Consider the following 9,496-nt stretch of genomic DNA (forward strand, 5'->3'; position numbering starts at 1 on the left):
TGAGGGAGAGGTGAGAGGGGGTGAGGGAGAGAGGGGTGGGGAGAGAGGGGGTGAGGGAGAGGGGGGTGAGGAGAGGGGGTGAGGAGAGAGAGGGGTGAGGGAGAGAGGGGGTGAGAAGACCAGGAAAAGCATTGCAGAGAAGAACGTGGAGCAAGAGGAGGAGAGAAGAAGATGTTGAATGTAAACCCACCATCCACACATACATCAGCGTCTGCATGTCACCTTAAGGGAGAGAAAGAGGGGGGAAGGGAGGAAGGGGAGAGGGGGAGGGGGGAGAGACTAGCTTCAATGATATACAACAATAAAATGAAAATATCCCCTCCACACCCCTCCGCCCCTCACCCTCCACCCCCTCACCCTGTACCGTAAATTGCGACAAAACAGAGACCCGGAAATAAATGAAGAACTCCATATGAATTGGAACAAGAGATTAAGTGAATACTAACACGACGTGATGGTGAGGAGGAGGATAGTGAGTTATGGTGAGGGAGGCTGGTGATGGTGAGGAGGAGTACAGTGAGTTATGGTGATGGTGAGGGAATGCTCTCTCTCTCTCTCCCCCCCCCCCCCCCCCCCCCCCTCCCGTGTTCTTTGTCTCCTGTCCTGCGTGTCTCCTCTCCCTCATCGACCCTTCCCTCCTTACTAATTCTCTCTCTTACATCGACTCCCTCCATCCCTCCTCCATCCCTCCTCCCTCCACCCATCCTCCTACTCCTCCCTCTGCCTCCTGAGGTGTCGTCCGCCCGTCTGCTAGACGCCTCCTGTCAAGTCTATTCTCAAGGGAAGGACTCCAAGGACTCTAGCCATCCTGTAGTCTCAGTTCATCCTACGATACGTTTCTCCGTAAGTAAGGTGAGTTCTGACAGGTGAGTTCTGACAGGTGAGTTGACAGGTGAGTTCAAACAGGTGAGGTCTGGCAGGTGAGTCTGGCAGGTGGTTCTGACAGGTGAGTTTTGACAAGTTAGTTCTGACAGGTGAGTTCTGACAGGTGAGTTCTGACAGGTGAGTTCTGACAGGTGAGTTCTGACAGGTGAGTTCCTGACAGGTGAGTTGACAGGTTAGTTCTGACAGGTTAGTTTAACTGGGTGAGTTGACAGGTGAGTTCTGACAGGTGAGTTCTGACAGGTGAGTTCTGACAGGTTAGTTCTGACAGGTTAGTTCTGACAGGTGAGTTGACAGGTGAGTTCTGACAGGTGAGTTCTGACAGGTTAGTTCTGACAGGTGAGTTGACAGGTGAGTTCTGACAGGTTAGTTCTGACAGGTTAGTTCTGACAGGTGAGTTACAGGTGAGTTCTGACAGGTGAGTTCGACAGGTGAGTTCCTGACAAGTGAGTTCTGACAGGTGAGTTCTGACAGGTGAGTTCTGACAGTGAGAGTTGACAGGTGATTTCTGACAGGTGAGTTCTGACAAGTGAGTTCTGACAGGTGAGTTCTGACAGGTGAGAGTTGACAGGTGATTTCTGACAGGTTGGTTCCTGACAGGTGAGTTCTGACAGGTGAACTTTGACAGGTGAGTTCTGACAGGTGAGTTCTGACAGGTGAGTTCTGACAGGTTAGTTCTGACGAGTGAGTTCTGGCAGAGTTAGTTCTGACAGGTGAGTTCTGACAGGTGAGTTCTGACCAGGTGAATTTTGACAGGTGAGTTGACAGTTGAGTTCTGACAGGTGAGTTCTGACAGGTGAGTTCTGACAGGTGAGTTCTGACAGGTGAGTTCTGACAGTTGAGTTCTGACAGGTTAGTTCTGACAGGTGAGTTCTGACAGGTGAGTTCTGACAGGTGAGTTCTGATAGGTAAGGATTTTGACAGGTGAGTTCTGACAGGTGAGTTCTGACAGGATTGAGTTCATGACGATTGAGTTCTGACAGGTGAGTTCTGACAGAATTGAGTTTTGACAGGTTAGTTCTGACAGGTGAGTTGACAGGTGAGTTCTGACAGGTTAGTTCTGACAGGTAGACTCTGACAGGTGAGTTTGACAGGTTAGTTCTGACAGGTGAGTTCTGACAGGTGAGTTTTGACAGGTTAGTTCTGACAGGTGAGTTCTTGACAGGTGAGTTCTGACAGGTGAGTTCTGACAGGTGAGTTCTGACAGGTTAGGTGTGTGGCGCCCCCTACAGCTCTCAGGTGTTAATGATAGCCCAACACTACCTATAGTCACTGTGTCTCCTCTCTCCTCTCTCGCTTCCATTACCTCTCTCACTCTCTCTCCTTCCCATTACTCTCTCTCACTCTCCTTCATTACTCTCTCTCTCTCACTCCCATTACTCTCACTCTCTTCCTTTATTCTCTCTCTCTCTCTAGCTTCCATTACTCTCTCTCAACCATACTCTCTCTCGCTTCCATTACTCTCTCGCTTCCATTACCTCTCTCCTCTCCTCTTCCAATTCTCTCTCACCTCTCGCTTCCATTACTCTCTCACCTCTCTCTCCTTCCATACTCTCTCTCACCTCTCTCCTTCCATTCTCTCTCACCTCTCCCTTCCTCCTCTCTCACCTCTCCTTCCATTACCTCTCACTCTCCTCCTTCCATTACTCTCTCCTCCTCTTACCCACACTTACAGTACTTTCACCCTAACGCCCCCCCACCAGACAGCAAGGAGAAAGTCAGTGCAATTCTCAGGCTTTGACTAATGTAACCACACACACACACACACACACACACACACACACACACACACACACACACACACACACACACAACTCGGAGAAACCAAAAGTGTTTTCTAAGTAAGGTAAAGTATCCCCATAAGTGAGACGAATTTCCTATACTACTTATCCCTCAAAGAAATTATAAGTAAGAATACACGTAGGACTTTGCTCTACATCCTGAAGAAATGTTTACTGAAGAAGGCGCTGGAGGTCCCTTCAAGATTCTATATATATATCATGTACTTGAGAGAGAGAGAGAGAGAGAAGAGAGACCTCCCGCCACCTATCCTCACCACTACACACTACACATCAGCCTCGAGGTTTACAAACAACACCTCGAGGTCGACCTTCTACCTTGACGCCCGACCGTAAACATAGAGCCTCGTCCTCGACTCGGCAAGATACCACAGTGAAAATAAATATTGTGAAGTTAAGTTTATCCTTCAGTGACACACACACACACACCTCCCCCCTCTCCCCCTCCCCACCTCCTCCCCTCCCCCCTCCCTCCCCCTCCCCCCCCTCCCCCATACACAAAGGCATGTCAATGAACTTTTACACAAATGTTATAAAAATATACACTGAAAACATATCACAAAATACATACAAATATACAGAAAATATAAATAACATTGATATTTAGTTCTTTTGTATGTATGTATGTATGTATGTATGTATGTATGTATGTATGTATGTATGTATGTAATAAAACTTAAACGCCCTAGTATATTTTAATGAGCAAATTAACTAAAGATAATTATGTGTTTTACGAGAGGCATTACACACACACACACACACACACACACACACACACACACACACACACACACACACACACACAATGAGTTTTACAAAATATGTCTATGTCGGTATGAGTGTAATGGATGTTATGTTATGTTACGAAATTATGAAGGTAATAACAGTAATGAATACATACATACATACATACATACATACACACATACATACACAGGATTTTTATCATTTATCAGTTTCCGATTTGTTTAAAAATAATAAAAAAAGATTATTATTACTATTATTATTATTTTCTTGGCATAATACTGCATCTATCACCCTCTCTCCCCCACTCACCCCCTTCTCCTCTCACCCCCATCCCTCTCACCCCCTTCCCCACTCACCCTAACTCCCCCCCCTTCCCCCACCCTCCAGGTAGCATGAAGACGAAGGATGTGCGGAGTGTGGGTGCAAGGTATGGGTTTGATAAGGTGGTGGGCAGGGTGTGGAGTGGCATGGGAGTGTGGAAGGGGTAGTAGTGGGCAGGGTGGGGAGGACAGTCATCATGGTGTGGCTGAGTAACCTGCCGCTTTAGCCACACCATGGACACCTTATTTGGCACACAGGTGACATAACCCTCCCTCCCTCCATCCTTCCCCCCCTTCCTTCAAACCTTCCCTCCACCTTTCTCTCTCCTGCCTCACATAACCACCTAACAACCACACTAACTACCACAACACATCACCTAACATAAGTGTCAATAATAAACACTGCTGCCCCCCCATACCGTTGGTTGACGGACACACGGAGGTGTCTTGGGTGTTGCTCGGTAGTCTGATCAAGATTGTTCCACAGGTGTGAGGAGGAGTCGACAATATTCTGACTGACGAATTTTGAGGAGATTTTGACGTATTTTGAGGAAGATTTCGACGCATTTTGAGGAAGATTTTGACGTATTTTGAGGAAGATTTTGACGTATTTTGAGGACGATTTTGACGCATTTTGAGGAGGAGTTTTACGTATTTTGAGGAAGATTTCGACGTATTTGAGGAAGATTTTGACGCAGTTTGAGGAAGATTTTGAGGAAGATTTCGACGCATTTTGAGGAAGATTTTGACGCATTTTGAGGAAGATTTTGACGTATTTTGAGGAAGATTTGACGCATTTTGAGGAAGATTTTGACTATTTTGAGAAGATTTTTGACGCATTTTGAGGAAGATTTGACGCAGTTTGAGGAAGATTTTTGACGCATTTTGAGGAAGATTTTGACGTATTTTGAGGAAGATTTCGACGCATTTTGAGGAAGATTTTGACCATTTTTGAGGAAGATTTTGACGTATTTTGAGGAAGATTTTGACGTATTTTGAGGAAGATTTCGACGCATTTTGAGGAAGATTTTGACGCATTTTGAGGAAGATTTTACGCATTTTGAGGAAGATTTCGACGCATTTTGAGGAAGATTTGACGCATTTGAGGAAGATTTTGACGTATTTTGAGGAAGATTTCGACGCATTTTTGAGGAAGATTTCGACGCATTTGAGGAAGATTTTGACGCATTTTGAGGAAGATTTTGACGCAGTTTGAGGAAGATTTTGAACGCATTTTAGGAAGATTTCTATGATTATTGAGGAAGATTTTGACGCATTTTGAGGAAGATTTTGACGTATTTTGAGGAAGATTTTGACGCATTTTGAGGAAGATTTTGACGTATTTTGAGGATGATTTTCACGCATTTTGAGGAAGATTTTCACGCAATACGAAACATTGAATCATTTATACATTTGAATTAACTAACTGTACAATTCAATACGGCTCATGACGACACAATCCGACTACCATTTCCCAGGTTAAATCCCAACCCCCGACCCGACCCCACCCCTGACCCGACCCCCGACCCAACCAATATAATTAACCATTCCACGTGTTGGCTGTGACCTTATTGAATTATCCAGTGACGTTAATTACCTTCCAATTTCCTCTTAATTATATTCTGCAGGTAATTGGGTGATGATCTGGAGAAATTATTAAAGGGAAGAGATTAATGACAGGTGACACGTGTGAGTAATTATCTGTCTATCTATCTATCTATCTATCAATTTCTCTATCTATCTATTTATGCTTATCTATTCATATCTATCTATCTATCCAACACACACACAATAGCTGAACTGAATTTATCTCAAGTCAGGACAACATCTCAACTCCGGCACACTCGGCAAAGTAGTCTTCCTCCTCCTCTTCCTACTTACCCTCCTCCTCTTCTCCCACCTACCCTCCTCTCCTCCTCTTCCTCCCACCTGCCTCCTCTTTCTCCTCTCCCACCTACCCTCCTCACCTGCCCTCCTCCCCTTCTCACCTGCCCTCCTCCTCCTCCCACTCCCCCCCCACCTCCCGTCACGTCCTCCCGCCATCCTTCACGTCTGTCTGAGCACCACTTCCCAGAATCCTCCTCCCGTTACCCTGAAGGAAACACAGGAGGCATCTGGGTCCATTTAGCAGAGAGGGTGAGTGTCCTTGATAGTGTCCTTGATAGTGTCCTTTGGTGAGTGTCCTTGGTGAGTGTCCTTTGGTGAGGTCCTTGGTGAGTGTCCCAGGAGTGTCCTGGTGAGTGTCCCTGGTGAGTGTCCTGGTGAGTGTCCTGATAGTGTCCTTGGTGAGTGTCCTTGGTGAGTGTCCTTAGTGAGTGTCCTTGGTGAGTGTCCGGTGAGTGTCCTAGTGAGTGTCCTTGTGAGTGTCCTGGTGAGTGTCCCTGGAGTGTCCTGATACCCTGGTAGCGTCCTTAGACCAGAGTAAGACGCCACTACCTACGTCACTTTAAACCGACAAAACACCTATTTAAACTACATTCAACTACCCGATTACCCAAACCTTCACTGTAACAACCCAACCACCCAATTAGTGGTATAGTAACGACCATACGACCTCTCTCTTACCAAGCTTTATGTGGTAACGTTATAAATACCAAAGAGTACATGTTATTACCACACACACACACACACACACACACACACACACACACACACACACACACACACACACACACACACACACACACACACACACCTGTCCAAATAAGTCACACTTCATTAATTAACACAACAACAATGGTCTAACCTTACCTGTGCACCCCATACATACGCCATAGTTTGTTTACATCATATATACAACTAATTCCTAACTAATTATCAACATACAGGTGTACTGAAAGAGTTAAATACCACTATTCCAACAAAGTGGCAATGAGCTATCAATTCTCTCCAACAAATTCTTAATAACTAACTAATAACTCAAGATACCTGGTGAGGAGACTTAATTAAGGTGTTTCTATACGACAGGTGAGTTCCGGTCAGCCATCTTACCTGTGGGGAAAACATGAGGTAATTAGTAGAGGTAATGCAGGTATATAAGGTGAGAGAATGACATTAGTTGATAGGGATTAACTTACACAGAGACAATTGTTGTGTGTGTATGTACCTGTCGTTAAGGAGTACACCTGGTGGGGAGAGGAGGGGAGAGGAAGGAAAGAGAGGGTAAGGGAGGGAAGGAAGGATAGGGAAGGTGAAGGAAGTGAAGAAAGGACGAGATGGGAGAAAAGTGAGAAAATAGAAGGAAGGAAGAAGGAAGAAGGAAGAAGGAAGGAAGGAAAGAAGGAAGGAAGAAGGAAGGAAGGAGACCAATAATATAATCCCAGGGGCGTTGTCTTATCTACTACAACACACACACACACACTAAGTGACTCCTCGCCGGGTGTAGCTCAGTCTTCCTCCTCCCTCCCTCCCTCCCTCCCTAGTCACCTGACACCTCCCTCTGAACCATCCCACCTGTAATTAACTCTTACCTGTCACTCCATCCCTCAGGTACACTTCCAAACACCTGTACCCCACCACTCTGTCCCCTACCCTCACCTGGCCTCCGTACCACACCCTGACCCACCACTCTGTCCCCTACTGTACCCTCTCACCTGGCCTCCGTACCACACCTGTACCCCCACCACTCTGTCCCCTACTGTACCCCTACCTCACCTGGCTCCGTACCACACCTGTACCCACCACTCTGTCCCCTACTGTACCCTACCCTCACCTGGCCTCCGTACCACACCTGTACCCCACCACTCTGTCCCCTACTGTACCCTACCCTCACCTGGCCTCTGTACCCCACCTGTACCCCACCTGTACCACACCCTATTGCAACATCGAAGTGAGTCATGTTGCATACCTATATCTCTTGAGTATGTAATTAACGAAATAAATAAATGGGATTGATTTATTGCAACATTGAGGTGAGTCATGTTGCATATTGAGGGGCGTCCTGGCAGTCAACGGAGCAGCCCACCGCCCCAACACACCAGGTAGGGGGTCACGCCTCACTCGCCACGTGAATATCAATATACAGGTGGTGGTGGTGACAGACGGATGGAACGGAAAGGGACAGACTGAACGGAACGAGAGGAACAGATGGAACATATGGAACGGAACAGACGGGATGGGTGGAACGGAACAGCCGGAACAGATGGAATGGGTGGAATGGAACGGGACACTCGGAACAGGCGGAACGGAACGAACAGGTGTAAATCAATATCGCCCCAACACACAGGTATAAGAGGAGATAAATTATGACGGGATAGATCCTCCTTCAGGGTGATAGACTACACCTCAGTTCTCTATCCATCTATCCATCTACCTAATCTATCTATCCATCTTCTATCCATCTACCCAAGCCTCTAATTGCTCTGGGTAAAGTGGGTCGTTTGCCTTATGACACCTGCGTCTATCTTATCCCAGGTGTGCTACTGAGAAAACCCTGACTAGTGGTTGCCTTCTGTTTATTTAAGAAGAGTGCGTGGGATAGGAGGGGTAGAGGAGGGGGAGAGGGGAGAGTGCGTGGGGTGGGGGAGAGGGTAGAGTGCGTGAGTGGAGAGTGAGATAGAGTGTGTATGAGGGAGTGAGAGTGTTTGTGGCTTGAAACGTGACCTCTCGGAACAACACTTACTGAGGCTACCTGACACACACACACACACACACACACACACACACACACACACACACCGCCGTTCTCATAAATATTTGACACTAAAACACCAAAACTGTTGCATCGGGAAATAGGCTCGGGGAGAGAGGGAGGAGAGGGGAGGGAGGGGAGAGAGGGTGAGAGGTGAGAGAGGGAAGGAAGGACAGAAAGGGAGGAAAAAGAGGGACATGGGAGGCGAGAGGGTGAACGAGGAGGGGAACGGAGGGGAGGGGTGAGAGGGAGGGGGAGGGGTGAGAGGAAAGGGGTCGGGTGAGAGGGAAGGAGGAGAGGGAAGGGAGTGAGAGGGAGTAAGAGGGAAGGGAGTGGGGTGAGAGGGAAGGGAGGGGTGAGAGGGAGGGAGGGGGGGTGAGAGGGAGAGGAGGGGTGAGGAGGGAGTGGGGAGGGAGGAGTGGGGGCAGGAGATATATTAACCATACGTTTAATTAAATATATTGGTTGTCACATTACACACCAACTCATCTCATATACAATACATTAATCATATATAAAATACAGGACATTAATTCCCATACATACATACATACATACATACATACATACATACATGCTATACATATATAAACAGGTCAGTTAGATGTTGTCAGTATTTCATCAATCGTATACGCACACAGATATACACACAAACCCATGCATACAGAACACACACACTTATATACACAACATACACACACACATACATATACATACACACACATACACACACACACACACATACTAGTGTCAAATTTGCATTCTGTTACCTTGCTTCAGTGTGTGTGTGTGTTGGTGTGTTGTGTGTGTGTGATATTTGAACACTCTCCGATACAACATAATCATTCACTATAACCAAACAAACAAAAACAAACACCATCCTCAAAACAAGAAAAAAACACACGATTCACAAAACACTATTAAGTGATGTGTGAAAGAGACAAGTTTTTCTGAAGCAGTAAAATTGAGTTTGAGCGTCGACACCAACTTCCTCCTCATGGCTGTGTGTGTGTGTGTGTGTGTGTGTGTGTGTGTGTGTGTGTGTGTGTGTGTGTGTGTGTGTGTGTGTTGAAGCATCTCCACCGCCACAATCACACACCTGGTTAGTTACCTTTAAT

This window comes from Homarus americanus, unplaced genomic scaffold (genome assembly GCF_018991925.1).
Source record: "Homarus americanus isolate GMGI-L3 unplaced genomic scaffold, GMGI_Hamer_2.0 scaffold56333, whole genome shotgun sequence".
Lineage (NCBI taxonomy): Eukaryota > Metazoa > Arthropoda > Malacostraca > Decapoda > Nephropidae > Homarus > Homarus americanus.